This window comes from Lissotriton vulgaris, chromosome 12 (assembly GCF_964263255.1).
Source record: "Lissotriton vulgaris chromosome 12, aLisVul1.2, whole genome shotgun sequence".
Lineage (NCBI taxonomy): Eukaryota > Metazoa > Chordata > Amphibia > Caudata > Salamandridae > Lissotriton > Lissotriton vulgaris.
In genome coordinates, this window is record NC_141700.1 from 127,937,634 (window position 1) to 127,954,227 (window position 16,594).

Sequence of the window (16,594 nt, forward strand, 5' to 3'; positions counted from 1 at the left end):
CGTGTACTACTTATAGGTGGCCTCGTCAGAGGTAAGCGCCTGTCGACGCCCACTTAGTGTATCACGTGTTATCTGGTGTGATAGGAACAGCCATAGTAGAGTGGTGTTGGATGGAGTCAGGTTTTATTAGATGTTATGCAGACTGGGGATCCTACTAGGACCTGGTACAGGGAATGTGGTGTATAGTCAGGGCATGAAAGAATGATGAGGCAGAAAGTGGCTAGTTTAAAGAGTGCCAGGGAATATCTTCATTCAGCCCTTGTTTGTCTGTGGAGAGGCGGTGAACCCATCTTTGTTCTTTACGGAACAAGGCATTCTTCGGGCAGTTGGGACTAGACTCAAGGACCACCCACCTCATTGAGTCTGCATTGTGGTGATTATCCACATAATGTTTGCACATGTTGGTGTGTGTTTTCTTACACCGGAAATTACTGCGGTGCTCAATGATTCGTGTCTTAATTGGGCGGGTTGTCATCCCAATGTATTTGAGACCGCATGGGCATGTGAGCATATATATGCAGTTCGTAGTATTGCAATTGGTGTGGCCCCGGATTTCCCATTTAAAGGTATCTGAGAGTTGTATTGTTTTTTGGGGGGTAGTGTATTTACAAACCCCACAGTTGCCGCATGGGTAATGGCCGGTGACCGGTGGTAGATTCCATAGGGTCTGTTGGGAGCATCTCTTGGTTATTTTAGGTCTAGTGTTGATAAGTATGTCTTTCACGTTTTGTGACCTTTTAAATGCGAACCTTGGTTGTTCAAAGTTGATGTCCCCTGTGTTGAGGATCCCCCAGTGGCGTTTGATTGTGCTCTTAATTCTGTTAGAAGCGGGGGTGAAAGTTGTGACACAGGTGATAGCCTGGTTCTCAGTGGGTATTTTTTCCTGTCTCTCTAGTAAGGCTTCTCTGTTATTGTTTCTGGTCCGTTTATTAGCTTTAGCAACCTCTCTTTTAGGGTAACCTCTGTCCAGTAGATTCCTAGACCGGATGGTGGATTCTTTTTTGTAATCTGCGATATCACTGCAGTTACGCCTAATTCGGAGGAATTGCCCGAAGGGTAAATTCGAGCGTAAACTTTAGGGTGGTGGCTATCGTAATGTAGCAAGCTATTACGATCTGTGGGTTTCCTGAACATAGTTGTTTTAAGTCTACCCTCCCGCAATTTGATCGTAAGGTCAAGGAAGGCAATCTCATTTGTTGAGGAGGACATGGTAAAATGCAGGTATGGGTTTAGAGTATTGATCCATTCGAAGAAAGCCTCATGCGAGCTGGGTGGGCCCGTCCATAGGATGAGGATATCGTCTATGAAACGTTTCCACATTTTGATATTGTCTGAGAAGGGGTTAGATTGATGGTGAATGTGTCTTTCTTCGAAATCTGCCATGTACAGACATGCCACTGACGGGGGGCAGTACGTTACCATGTCCATTAGGCGTAACTGCAGTGATATCGCAGATTACAAAAAAGAATCCACCATCCTGTCTAGGAATCTACTGGACAGAGGTTACCCTAAAAGAGAGGTTGCTAAAGCTAATAAACGGGCCAGAAACAATAACAGAGAAGCCTTACTAGAGAGACGGGAAAAAATACCCACTGAGAACCAGCCTATCACCTGTGTCACAACTTTCACCCCCGCTTCTAACAGAATTAAGAGCACAATCAAACGCCACTGGGGGATCCTCAACACAGGGGACATCAACTTTGAACAACCAAGGTTCGCATTTAAAAGGTCACAAAACGTGAAAGACATACTTATCAACACTAGACCTAAAATAACCAAGAGATGCTCCCAACAGACCCTATGGAATCTACCACCGGTCACCGGCCATTACCCATGCGGCAACTGTGGGGTTTGTAAATACACTACCCCCCAAAAAACAATACAACTCTCAGATACCTTTAAATGGGAAATCCGGGGCCACACCAATTGCAATACTACGAACTGCATATATATGCTCACATGCCCATGCGGTCTCAAATACATTGGGATGACAACCCGCCCAATTAAGACACGAATCATTGAGCACCGCAGTAATTTCCGGTGTAAGAAAACACACACCAAAATGTGCAAACATTATGTGGATAATCACCACAATGCAGACTCAATGAGGTGGGTGGTCCTTGAGTCTAGTCCCAACTGCCCGAAGAATGCCTTGTTCCGTAAAGAACAAAGATGGGTTCACCGCCTCTCCACAGACAAACAAGGGCTGAATGAAGATATTCCCTGGCACTCTTTAAACTAGCCACTTTCTGCCTCATCATTCTTTCATGCCCTGACTATACACCACATTCCCTGTACCAGGTCCTAGTAGGATCCCCAGTCTGCATAACATCTAATAAAACCTGACTCCATCCAACACCACTCTACTATGGCTGTTCCTATCACACCAGATAACACGTGATACACTAAGTGGGCGTCGACAGGCGCTTACCTCTGACGAGGCCACCTATAAGTAGTACACGCCCCGAGCGCCATTACCTATTCGAGCTCGGCGGTGATGGGTAGGTGACTTCGCACGGACACGGGTAATTTGAGGTAAGACAATCCCCTCCCATTCCCACTCCTGGCAACACTTTACGCCATAGTCAACATTCTCTCAACCTCTACCAGGGGTTTAGCACACTCATACATCCCAAAGCTAACAGTTCTTCCCCTCCTTCAGCCAGAACTAGAGGCAAACCCTGTTGTACCGACCCGCCGACTACTCAGGTGGCAATTAGTCCAAGACTTTTAGGTGAGTCAACATCCAACCACCACCACTGTTGGCGGTTCTTACTCTATAGCCAAGATACTCTCCTTGAGATTGCTGCTGCTGATTTTAAACTACACCGGTTTTTAATTCACACCACTCTAGGCATGTACATAGTGTGATAGAGTGGTCACTATAAACTACACCCAACGACAACACCGGCATGCTTTGGTTGTGTGAATCACCTCACACTACCGCTATTTTCACTGCACTGTGTTGTTGTATTGGCCGTGACCGTTGATGCCTTTACTGGAGAATGTTACAAACTGTTTAACCATGTTCCCTTCTCTCCTTACTGTTTAGGCATAGGATTATCCCCTGAGGTAAATCACACGAGACGCATGACACCAGCATGGTTTCCTTTTAATCCCCTTTTTACAATTTTTTCACCTTGACTAGGTCCTGACGAATCGCGGGAACTTCCCATGCGAGAAACATGTTGACCAACCCTCACTTTTAGTCTCGTCTTGGGTTGCGCTACCTAACCTGTCGCAACCCAGCGAGCTATTTCCACTTTTTTAACTGCAGTAGGGGGACCCCCAGAATAAAGTGGTTTCCGGCACCCCCTGCTACATTTTAATTCACCCTTTGTTCTTCAGGATACTGATTGCCCTGGCCCACACACCCGCACTTCACCAATAGGCTGCTGGACAAAAAGATCTCCGCCAAAGAGCCCCTCTCTGAGGTGAGCCCGTCGGGGATTGCACCGCCTCCCCGACGAGGAGCAAACGCCGATGATGAAGCATGACACCCTTCTGGGTGTGTGAGGCAAACATGTCCAACATAATGGATGCCCAAAGGTGTAACATACACACCTTCGGTCGAGCCAATCTGTCCCAACTTCTTTAGGAACAGTTCAGCAACCCCCTTTTGTTGAAGCATTTGTTGTACACACTCTGGCAAGAAATTGTCACACACTCAACAGACTGATTCCAGACTAATTGTTTGTATAGAAAGTTATGTTTATTACTAGAACCAAGATTTACTCACTAGCAGGTAAGTGATACTTTCAATACAATAATACTTTTCAAGATCCAGTGTGTACTGGTATTGTAGAAGCATGCAAGTTACTTTGGAGTAGAGAAAATGAGTTGTAAGCTCTTTAGAATACTTTAAATTACTTTAGATTACTTTGTAGTTACTTTTCTAGTTTGGGGTGAAATAAACTAATAACACAGTTTAGGCATAACAGTACATCAGTAAGCAGGTTACCTCTTTTGAAGACACTAAGTTACTTTGTTGCAGTACAAGACAGTTTCAACACTTAGAACAATTTTCAGAGAAAAACTCACCATACAATCCTATGGAGAAAAACAGAGTGTTAATTTTGCACGCAAGTAAAGGGTCTTGTAGTTCAGTCTCGGGCTGGTAGCACTTACACTGGGCAGGGGTCAGGTAGGTAAGCGGAGTGCACCCTCAGCGGCACTGGGGAGGCCAGGTGCAGAGGTCAAAGGAGAGATTGGGCCCATTGCTGTACTATGGAAACGGGGCACTCGGAAGAACGCCTGTCACAGTACCTGTGGTTTCTGGGACAGGGCCCAGGGAGCAAAGATCAGCACAAAGGGGCCACAAGTAGGCACCAGCAGCGCACCTCCAGCAGTACACGGGTGGCAGGTTGCAACATAGGCGTCGAGCTCTCAATGGAAACCAATGGAGGACTTCATCAGGCAGAAATGCTGCAGGCTTGGACCAGGTGGCTGGACAAAGGAGACCACTGGCTGGACAGGTAAGTTGGATAGCTGGGTGACACCTGGGTACTGTCAGCTGGGCTCCCCAAAGTCAAGGAGGAGGATCCAGGGGTACCTTTGGTGTTGGATTTCCTTAGCTGGAGCTGGTCTCAGTTAGGGGAACCCTTTGAATAGAAGCTGCAGGCGTCGAGGAGGGGTCTTGGAGAGGTCAGCCACCAGGGCAGACAAGGTCAGGATCCCTGTGGAGACGTGTCGGGGTAAGTGGTTCACTCTAACTCGAGCCGTGGGCCTCGGGTGCACAGTGGTGAAGTGTTGCGGATCTGTAGACTGTTGTTGGCTTGTTTGCTGGATAAATCCGATGTCAACAGGAAACTGGAGTCTCTGTTGAAGACAGCACAGGTCCTCTGGGGTTCTTGAGGTTGCTGGCTTCGAGCAACGCCGATGTTGGGAAGTAGGGTCGCTGGAGGAGGTGACAGGCCAGTAGAGCTGGGGCCAAGTTAGTCGTCTTCTCCACTGCTGCATGGCTCATCGGTCCTTTTTAGGTCTTGCCTAGAGACGTAGGGCATGCGCTGCTTGCCTTAGCGAGACCTATTGTTGTCGGTTTCGTTGCTGAAGGGGGACAGAAGATGTGCACGTGCCGGGACAGGCGATGTGCACAAGAGATGTGCACGCGCCAGGACAGGCGATGTGCACGTGTACGGCTCGGCTGTGGTATTCTCTCATCCACAGTCTCACGCCCCTTGCTTTCCCCTATTCCCTTCCCCTCACTCATAAAGCACAGCCAGGCACGCGCACAGCGTCTCTGTAGTACTATGTATGAGGCACAACATGCTGGGAGTTTAAGACTTAGCACGGCGCCCGCTTCAAGGACACAGTGCTCGGTATATTTATTTATTTTTTTGCTCCGAGCTTTCATTTTCCTATTTGGGAGTCAGCGTGGCTCCCGCGAGTCCCAGTGCAAGACCCAACAATGCGGGAGGGCCCCCCAGCCTCAGATATTCCCCAGGGGGCAGCTGGGCCGCTGCAGCAGCACATGCAGACGGCTCCTACCTTTTACTAAGGTCCGCTTAACGGGACTCCGCCACAGCCGCCTCCAGGTCCCTCGGCCATCCTCGACGCAGGATTCTTTTTAGGAGGCTGAGGGGGGCGCAGCCGCTCACCCGTTCGTCCCAGCGGCCCTCCTCATAGCCCACAAACAGGCCCGCACCACAACCGGCTGCACAATGGCGTCAAGCCAAGGCCAAGCGCAAGGCACAGTCAGCGGTGTGCCTTAGAGCCACAAGCGATCCCGGCCAGCCACCTTGCCTACTAATTCAAGGGCCACGGCCGATCTTCAGCACCAGACACCCGCCGGTCCCCAGCCTCCACCCCCAGGCCAAGACGCAGCCGAAACACCACTCCCCACCCCCGGACCAAGGCAAGGCGACCAGGGTGCGTGGCTTCAGTACTCTGCAGCTTGTTTTATTTACTACCGAGCGCGGGGACACCACGTTCTGTTTGGCAACCTCCCTGTGTATATGTTAGCAGACCTGTTCCGCAAGAGGCCCACCGAACAGTAAGGATGGCGCTCAGGAGGTCAGCACAACAGTTGCACAGTGAGTACAGGCGGGAAGGGAAGACCTTGGTACGGTGAGGGTGGCCGATGGTACCACCGTGCACTGGGAGTGGTGCTAGTGTCATAGGTGCTCAGGAGGCTCATAGTGAGTACAGGCAAGGGGGGTATTTCACAAGTGCTCAGGACATTGACAGCGGTACAAAAGGGGGTGGTAATGGACGGAGCATCTGAACCAATCAAACACTAACACCCAGTCAAAAGATCTGATTTTAATCCATCACCGTTCTTTAGCCCACTCTGCCACCCCAGTTCAGACATGGCTATATGCAAATCAGTCTGACCCTGTGCCTCATGGGAACAGTCCAGCCCGAACTGCCAAGCCATGCCTTCCCTGGACCGGAAACAAGCTTCTGAGGACCGGTTTCTGGCATTCCTGTCGTCTTCAGCCCGGCTTGCTTGAATTCAGTGGCAAAGCCCGACTCTATTCAACATCTTCATGACCCCATTGGCGACACTGGTGGAGTCTTTCGGGGCTCAGATCGTATCCTATGCCGCAATACCCAGCTTCTCCTCACCTGCCGGAAGGGAGAAGATTTTGATGGAGAGGGTATCCGTGAGTGCCTTGGGGCTGTTTTTAATTGGTTCCAGCTTAACAGCCTCAAGTGCAACTCAGATAAATCTGATCCGGACTGGCATGGGTGGTGGCCCGCCGATATGTTCCCCCCAGCTCATTCGTCCCAGTCAGCCAAGAACTCAGGAGTTAAAATAGATAACGAGCTGTCGCTTAAATCCCAGGTTCTGGCTCTTACAGGAACGTGCTTTGGCATTCTTAGAATGCTCCGGAAGTTCTTCCCTCTGCTCTCTGAGGAGCATAGGAGGACGACAGTTCAGGCCTTAATCGGCTCAAGATAATTTACTCAAATATCTTATATCTTGGCCTACCGGAGTATCTCTTGCAACGCCTGCAGGTAGTCCAGAATTCGGTGGCACGAGCCATCTTTGGCCTCCACAGGTGGGCCAGTGCTTCCAGCATATTACAATCGCTCCACTGGCTACCTATCCGGAAGTGGATAACATTCAAGGCCATGACATTGGCCCACAAGGCTTTGTATGCCTCAGGAGCCCAATATTTGCAAAGGAGGCTTGCCTTTTACCATCCGGCACGATCCTTGAGATCGGAATCCCTTTTCCTGGCTGTGGTGCCCCGGGTGAAAAAAGCACGCATTGGAGGGCGTTCATTCAGGCTGCTAGCTCCGCAGCTGTGGAACTCCCTACCTGTGGCCCTGCGCTCTACTTCTAATTTGCTGGCGTTCAGGAAGGGCCTAAAGACATGGCTTTTTGCTCGCTAGGGTTTTCCTGTCCTAGTTCCTGTACTTAGGGAGCCTTTCTTTTTTTATCTGTTACTGTTATATTTTGTATGTTTTCTTTTCAGGTCATGAAACACAAAGCGCCGGGACACTCCTTGGAGTAGCTGTGCGCTATAAAAGACCTATTTAACATAACATAACATAACATAACATAACATAACAAGTGAGCAAGGGACTCACGTCTGAGCATACCCTGCCACACTTATGGCTGCCAAAAGCGGTACAAAAGGGGGTGGTAATGGACGGAGCATCTGAACCAATCAAACACTCACACCCAGTCAAATGATCTGGGTTTAATTCATCACCGTTCTTTAGCCCACTCTGCCACCCCAGTTCAGACATGGCTATATGCAAATCAGTCTGACCCTGTGCCTCATGGGAACAGTCCAGCCCGAACTGCCAAGCCATGCCTTCCCTGGACCGGAAACAAGCTTCCGAGGACCGGTTTCTGGCAATCCAGCCGTCTTCAGCCCGGCTTGCTTGAATCCAGTGGCAAAGTGAGCAAGGGGCTCACGTCTGAGCATACCCTGCCACACTTATGGCGGCCAAAAGCGGTACAAAAGGGTGTGGTAATGGACGGAGGACCTAAACCAATGAAACACTCACACCCAGTCAAATGATCTGGGTTTAATCCATCACCGTTCTTTAGCCCACTCTGCCACCCAGATCTTTTGGCTCACTTTGCCACTGGATTCAAGCAAGCCGGGCTGAAGAGGGCTGGAATGCCAGAAACCAGTCCTCAGAAGCTTGTTTCCAGTCCAGGGAAGACATAGCTTGGCGGTTCGGGCTGGACTGTTCCCATGAGGCAAAGGGTCAGACTGATTTGCATATAGCCATGTCTGAACTGGGGTGGCAGAGTGGGCTAAAGAACGGTGATGGATTAAACCCAGATCTTTTGACTGGGTGTGAGTGTTTGATTGATTCAGATGCTCCGTCCATCACCACCCCCTTTTGTACCGCTTTTGGCCGCCATAAGTGTGGCAGGGTATGCTCAGACGTGAGTCCCTTGCTCACTTTGCCACTGGATTCAAGCAAGCCGGGCTGAAGACGGCTGGAATCAGAAACCGGTCCTCGGAAGCTTGTTTCCGGTCCAGGGAAGACATGGCTTGGCGGTTCGGGCTGGACTGTTCCCATGAGGCACAGGGTCAGACTGATTTGCATATAGCCATGTCTGAACTGGGGTGGCAGAGTGGGCTAAAGAACGGTGATGAATTAAACCCAGATCTTTTGACTGGGTGTGAGTGTTTGATTGATTCAGATGCTCCGTCCATCACCACCCCCTTTTGTACCGCTTATGGCCGCCATAAGTGTGGCAGGGTATGCTCAGACGTGAGTCCCTTGCTCACTTTGCCACTGGAGTCAAGCAAGCCGGGCTGAAGACGGCTGGAATGCCAGAAACCGGTCCTCGGAAGCTTGTTTCCGGTCCAGGGAAGACATGGCTTGGCAGTTCGGGCTGGACTGTTCCCATGAGGCACAGGGTCAGACTGATTTGCATATAGCCATGTCTGAACTGGGGTGGCAGAGTGGGCTAAAGAACGGTGATGGATTAAACCCAGATCTTTTGACTGGGTGTGAGTGTTTGATTGATTCAGATGCTCCGTCCATCACCACCCCCTTTTACACCAGGACATTGACAGAGCAGCAGTACAATGGGTAAAGATGGGGGTAATCGCGAGGGGTGGTGCGGATGTTACTACCGGGCAGTGGGGGGCGCGGCTATAGTTTTATTAGGGCCAAGAAATCGCAGCGCCTATCAAACCGGCAGAGTGATCTTGGGCAAGAACTCTTTGCGATCTCTGCTTCTCTTTCCACCCTCTACAGAGATCTGCTGGAGTGTGTTTCACTCTTACACAGGTGTGCATGTGTCATTTATACAGTACATACAGTTTACAGGTCTCTTTAACCCTCGCACACATGTATGTGCCCTTCTGCTATATTAAAATGTCCCCCTCATCCCCTCTCCTTCACTATAACAGAAGCGTGGAGTGTGTTTTCTCTCTATGACCGTCTCTTTGTCCCGCAGTTTTACTCCGGATGAGCTTTGCTTGGCATCCCTTTCTGTCTCTGCGAGCCTCTCTCTCACACAGGTCCCTGTGCGCGCATGTCTCTCTCGCAGAGCACTAACCACGTCTCTTTCACCATGTCTGTCCTCTAACACATCTGTCCATCCACTCCTGTTTACCCTGCATCCTGATCCCTCTGCCTCTCCACCCCACATCTCTTTGCTCCTACGGGTCCATCTATTGGCCCCTGCACACACTTTGCTGCAGTATCTTCTACCACCGATTTCTATCTTTGCATCTGCTCTCCTAACTGTACGTCTGAGCTCTTCTCCCTCTTCCAACCCGTGTACCCATCTCTCCACATGTCTCTTTCAAGTCTCTGTCTCCCTCCAGCCATCCTTCCTTCTCTGTTCCTTCAGTGCTCCCTCACGGTTCAAGGCTCCTCTAGAGGCTCTCTACTGCCTCTCTATGCCTTCCTCTTGCTATGGACGCCTTAGGGCTCCTTATTTATTGTTTGCAGTTTTATATAGCGCAACTTTTTGCCTGTGGGGAGTAGAGCACATTACATGAGAATACAGACCAGGACATATTGTATCCAGCGAGAGAGCCTGTGTTCTTCAGAAACAGTCAGGGCTTTGTGGCTCCTTTTTTTTTTTTTTTTAAACCTTTATTGAAAAAGACATAAAAGTACAAAGGCAAGTATACGGCACAGTGGGCCGGCTGGTATCTATCACAATACAGTACTGGATAAAAGGTACACAGCCCTTCAGCCGACAACCCATAGGGCCCGGCGGCAACTAAAAACCCATGTCTCGCCATACATACATACAAAGGAGAAGGGAAGGTTTTGATTTTATCTTTTTTGGAAAACAACCCCCCCAACCAACAAACATAAGAAAATACTGCACGGGCTCTTAATAAAAAGAAAACAATCTTGGAGAATCCTTCTGGAGAGGGGCACCACCTCTGCACAGATAATTGTCAACAAACTGTATGTCCGGAATGGAATGGGAGAGTGAGCAAGTAGTATGCAACAATACACAAATGGAACCTAGAGAGGCGGGAATGTCATGCTAAGGGGACTGGAGACGTTCCGGTGGAGGCTCAAAGGGAGGGGTGCAAATCTCACCACGGTATTGATTCCATTGACCCCATATTCTACCCCACTTTCTGGGCCTGCCTCTGGCAACGTAAACCGTTTTTTCACGGAACATGCACCAGTCCATATTCCTAGACCATGCAGATAGCCTCGGAGGTTGCGCCGACCCCCACAATTGTGCAATGTCACGCTTCGCAATCATGTTGCCCAAGGCGGCCCACTGCGTTTGGACAACATTATAGTCATTGGGTTCCCATACATTAAGCAAACATCTCCGAGCCTCAGGCAGAAGCGAAACACCCGTCACCTCAGACATGACACCAGGCACACGGGTCCAGAATGTGGCAACCGCAGGACATTCCCATATGATATGGAGGAACGTACCCACCATACCACAGCCACGCTTACACAAAGCATCCGAAACAAACCCCATCCGCAACAATCGAGGGCCTGTCACATACACTCGGTGTAGGATCTTTAATTGCACCAGTCTCAGACGAGCCGGGATAGCCACCTCCTTAGGAGAGGATATCGCCGCCTGCCAGTCCTCATCGTCAAGTTCCACTCCATCGTCGGTCCAAGACGCGCGGAGCTGCACAAGAAGATCCGCCCAATGGTTTATCAACTTCTTATATATTAAAGAGATCGTACTGTCCGGGATATGCCCGTCCAGCACTCTATCCTCAAGGGTCGAGGAGTCCGGGACAGACGTCCCAGGCAACATCACAGAAGAAAGAGTGTGCCGAACTTGAAGGTAACGAAAATGTTCGCGAGGGCCGAGTTGAAACTCCTGTCGCAGCTCCTCAAAAGACTTGATCTCGTCCTTCCGCAATAGATCACCAACCACGCTAATTCCAATAAGGTTCCACTTATCAAACCCCTTAGTCGTCCATAAATTACCCAACTTTTCGGACGCGTAAAGTGGAGTAGTCCGAGTGAGGGTATCCGACCAACCCGTGGCAGCGGTGGCATTGTGCCAAACATTCACCGCGACCTTTGTGGGCCCAGTGAGGGCCACATCCGGCCGCTTCGAATAAAACGCCCTATTATAGTCCCCGCCAGGAAGCAACCATTTATCCATGGCAAAGGCCGGATTAGATGCCGGACCGTACATAGCATGGTTATCCGGGCTCAATTGTGAGGCCCAGTAATACCGACGGATATCCGGCAGCGCAATGCCGCCATCATACCATGGAAGCGTAAGCTTAGCCAAGGCAATCCGGGGACGGCCGGCCCAGATCAGTTTCCTTTGCAAGCTTTCTACCTCACGGAAGTATCTGGAGGGCACCAGGTCTAGCGTGTTCTGGAGAGCGTACAAAAACCTGGGAAGGGACATCATTTTGAATAAGGCTGCTCTACCCACCAGGGACAGAGGCAGCCTATTCCACGCCTTCACATCCGCTCGCAGCCGAGCGAGCGGGTGAAGCAGATTGAGCCGGTATCTCGTCGTCGGGTCACGTGAGATGTGAATGCCTAAATACTTGAATCCGGTGGGCGAGATCTGTATCGGACAAGTACGTGGTATTAGAGGGACATCCCCCGTAAGCGAGTATACAAAGGACTTCGACCAATTAATGACTAATCCCGAGTTCCTACCAAAGGAGCTAAGGACATCAAATAGCACTTCCAAGGATTTCCGCGGGGAAGTTAGGTAAAGAAGAATATCATCCGCATAAAGCGAGATGCGGTCTTCAAAACCGGGGGCCCACCTAATGCCTTTGAGAGAAGGCTCCCATCTCAACCAAGCAGCCAAGGGGTCCAGTGCCAGAGCAAAAAGCAGCGGGGAAAGGGGACATCCCTGCCGTGTACCTCGACCCAAAGCAAAGGGAGCAGTCACTCTTCCGTTAACGACTACCTGGGCCAAGGGTTCCTCATACAGCAAACAGACCCAACCAATGAACGCCGGCCCAAAGCCGAACTTAGCCAAAGCCGCCCATAAATATGGCCATTCCACAGTGTCAAACGCCATAGTGGCATCCAACGAGACCAAAATGGCCGGTTCACGCAGAGTGTCCGCTCTCGCCAGCACGCCATGAAGGCGACGTAGATTGAGCGCAGTGTTACGGGCAGGAATGAAACTGGATTGGTCCGGATGCACCAGATCGCTTATAACGGTTATCAATCGGATGGCCAACACCTTTGCCAAAACCTTGGGTTCGACGTTTAGGAGAGAAATAGGCCTGTACGAGGAACAAAGCTCACGTGGTTTGCCCTCCTTGGGAAGTACCACAATGGAGGCAAGACGTTGATCTCGGGGAAGTCGGCCTCCCTCTCTCGACTCCAAGAACATTGCGCGAAGATATAATGACATTTTGTCTGGGCACAACTTGTACAGCTCGATGGGCAGGCCGTTTGGTCCCGTAGCTTTACCAGAGCGAATGGCGAGCGCCACCTCATCCGTGGAAAAGGCCGCCTCCATTCGCTCCCTATCGGATTCGGACAGACAAGGCAGGGCGATATCACGAAGAAAAAGACGGGAATCTTCCTCAGGCCGATCCGAGACCGGAGCATACACCTTGCGAAAGTGCGAGGCAAACTCTTCTACTATCTCCAGCGGATCAGTCACACGTACCCCATCCTCACGCTCAATCACAGGCACCACACGACTCAATCCATCCCGCCTGTCCAACCACGCTATCAACTTCCCAGCCTTATCACCCACATCATACAGACGACCCATTTGCTCCCGACTCATGGCTTTGGCTTTGTGGCTTCTTGTAATTCTAGATGGTTCCTGGTTACCCTGCGCGCACACTGCGATACTGGGATCTCTGTTGGTCATATTATCCAAGTGCCCTGGGAGTGTGACAGGCACGTGCTCCACGGCCTCACCTACATTTTAGCTTATTCTTTACTTTCTGGTTGATGGTAAGGTAGGGTATGCTATTCTGGCGCGATGTAGTCTTCCTGCACCCCACCTAGGCTAAAGGAAACGTCTTTGGGTCCCAACTCTCTCCTGCAAGTCTAACAAGCATTCGCATTGCAATAGGTCTCACATTTGTGAGCATTTGAGCTATTGGCATTGTAAACGACAATGCCTTTTACTTATGTTTGAAAAACCTGCTAGTAGTGCATATACACCTTACGAGAAGCAAAGCTGGCAGTAAAAGAGGATCGGTTATTGCCAGCCTTGCTTGTGATAAGCAATGACTGCAAGTACAATGCAGGTGTTTATGCACCGCTTGCAGGTTTTCAAAACACATCAATAAAAGGCATTGTCATTTACAATGCCAATATCTCAAACTCTCACAAATGCAAGACCTATTGCATTGCAAATGCTTGTTCTTCTTAGGTTGTTGAATCTGAAGAGGCAAAGTTCAAGGGTGCCCCTAAATACTATATTTAGAGGCATTAAAGAGGTGTGCAGGTCAGGACCAATGGGTCCCTTCCTTGGGGCGTCTACACCCCCTATTATGCCATCCTCCAGTGGCCTCTTCCTGATTGGGGGGGGGGTGTAAGAGTCCCCTCATCTTCAAGATGGAGAAGACAGAGATTTGTGCTTCACTTCACCTTCCCCACCTGAGGGGTGGGGTTGACAAAGGTGGGCACACATTTCTTTCTTGGCTAGGTTTTCCCGCTGATTCTCCTGCCCAAAGTGGGGGGTCAGAACTGGTGAGTGCCAGTTGCTGATAGCAGAAAAAGCCTGAAGGTAGCTAACAAAGGCGGCAGTTCTTTGAAGCTTCCCCTTCGTGGACCCTGCCCATCCTGAGGGAGGAGGCATGACACCTCTGGCCAGGAAGGGCTTTGTTTTAGGACCCAGAGTGTAGCCTCTTTACCCAGGGGTTCTGAAACCTGACTGATGGTGGCAGATGGCTGGTAGCCAGTCAGGAACCACACCAGGGCCGGTCATTTTTCACGGGGCATCTCTAAGATGCCTTTCGGAGTGCATTTTACATTAAAACCCACACTGGCATCGGTGAAGGTTTAATGTGCTGAGATGTTGGGTACTAAACTTCCCAGTTTTCAGTAGAGCCATTCTGGGGCTGTGGAGTTCTAAATGACAAATTGCCAGCCCTATGCTCAAATGGCTTTAACGCACTTAGAATTCCTGTGAATGGCACAGACACTGTGGGGGCATAGTGCTCATGCCCTCATCGGTGGTATGGTGCACCCTGCCTTTGAGTTGAGTTGAGTTGAGATTTATAGAGCGCATAGCTACCCTAGGGCATCCCAGCGCTAGTGACCATAGATCCAGAGAGAGGGGAGCAGGGGGAGTGGTGATCAAGGGAAGAGCCAGGTTTTCAGTTGTTTCCGAAAGCTGAGGTGGTTATGTTCTCGCCTCAGGGTAAGTGGGAGGGAGTTCCACAATCTAGGGGCGTTGTAAGAGAACAGGCGACCGCTGGTTCTGGCCTTCCTAATCCTTGGGACGCTGGCAAGAGCGAGGGAGTTGGATCTTAATTGTCTGTTGGACTGGTGCGGTTTCATCAGTGGTCTCAGAATGGGGGGGCCTTCGTCGTGCATTATTCTGTGGGAAATACACAAGGTCTTGAACGTGACCCGTTCTTTCACTGGAAGCCAGTGCAGGCTTCTGAGAGCTGGTTTGGCCGAACACCTCGCTTTAGTACTAGTCAAGATTCTGGCAGCCGCATTCTGTGCGCATTGCAGTCTATGGACTACAGAGGCTGGAGCCCCCAGATACAGCACGTTGCCGTAATGTAGTCTGGAGTTCACTAGCCCCTGCATCAGGAGTTTTCTGGATTGGGGGGGGGGATCAGATGAAGGATCTTTCATGACATCTTGATGAGGCCGAAACAAGTTCCTGCGGTTTTTCTAGCCTGGGTCTTGAAGCTGAGATCCTGGTCTAGCCAGATACCCAGACTTTTAACTTCGGATTTGGGGGTTGGTGGCGTTCCCATGCATGTTGGCCAGGGGAGGGATGTGGGGATCTTGTTTGGATTTCCCAGGAGAAGTATCTCCGATTTATCTCCATTTAGTTTTAACCGGGAGTCACACATCCACTGGTACACCTTCTCTAGACAGCAGGCTAGATTGGAGTGGCTATTGCTTGATTGGTTGAGGGAGACGACCAGCTGGGTATCGTCGGCGTACATTATTGTTTAGATGCCTAAAGGTGTTACAATGTCCTCGAGAGGGGCCATGTAATCATTAAAAAGCGTGGGGCTCAGGGAAGATCCCTGTGGGACCCCACACTGGAGTGGCTGGGCTTTGGACGTGGCATACCCATCTGACACTTGGAAGGATCTATCTTCCAGGAAGGATTTAATCCAGGCTAGGGCGGAGTCCGCTACTCCTATCAGACCGAGCCGGTGGACAAGGGTTGCATGGTCCACCGTGTCGAAGGCGGCACCTTTAGGGTTGTAAGGCCTGCTAGAGGGGTAACTTACCTATGCCACAGGCAGTGTTGGGAGGCATGGCACCCATGTCTGCACTAGAACACGCAGGCTGTAGTGGCAGTGTGTGGGTGTCTAGGTGAGGGATCTCAGAGGGTGGCATCATATATGCTGCAGCCTTAAGAAGCCCGCTTTGGTCACAAGGCCCTTGATTTCAGGGGGTATCTCTTACAAGGGACTTACAGGTGGCTCAGAGCTGTGCCAATTGTGGATACACAGGTACCATTTTGGGAAAGAACACAGGTCCTGGGAACCAGGGCACACTCAGTCAAGTTGGCATCAGGTATCTGGCAAAACGTTAGAGGGTAACCATGTGAAAAGGGACACTTTCCTACAACTCCTCTCTGATCTACTAGACTTGTAAAAGAATTAATGAAGGGCTTATTCGGGGCTTTTCCACCTGTTAAATCTCCTGCAATATCTTAGCAGCTGAATACAGTTCTTTACCAACTGATGAATGCCCCACTTGAACCAATTCACAAAGCAGATATAAAATGTGTCTCATGGCCATTACGTCAGCCAGATGGGTCAGCAAAATTCAGGCCTTTATAGTCACATAGACTCTCTCACAATTCTGAGAGGGTTAGGTGTTGTTAAGCAAAAATCCAAAATTAATTCCAAAGGTCCCAATTTCTTTTCACCTGAATGAACCGACATATTTTAAAATCCCCTTCTCCCACTCCAGAAAGGGCTCTCCCTTTGCTGGATATCAAACTTTGCATGAAATTCTATATTCGCAGAACAAAATCTTTCAGGAAATCAGATCAGCTTCTCATCTCTTT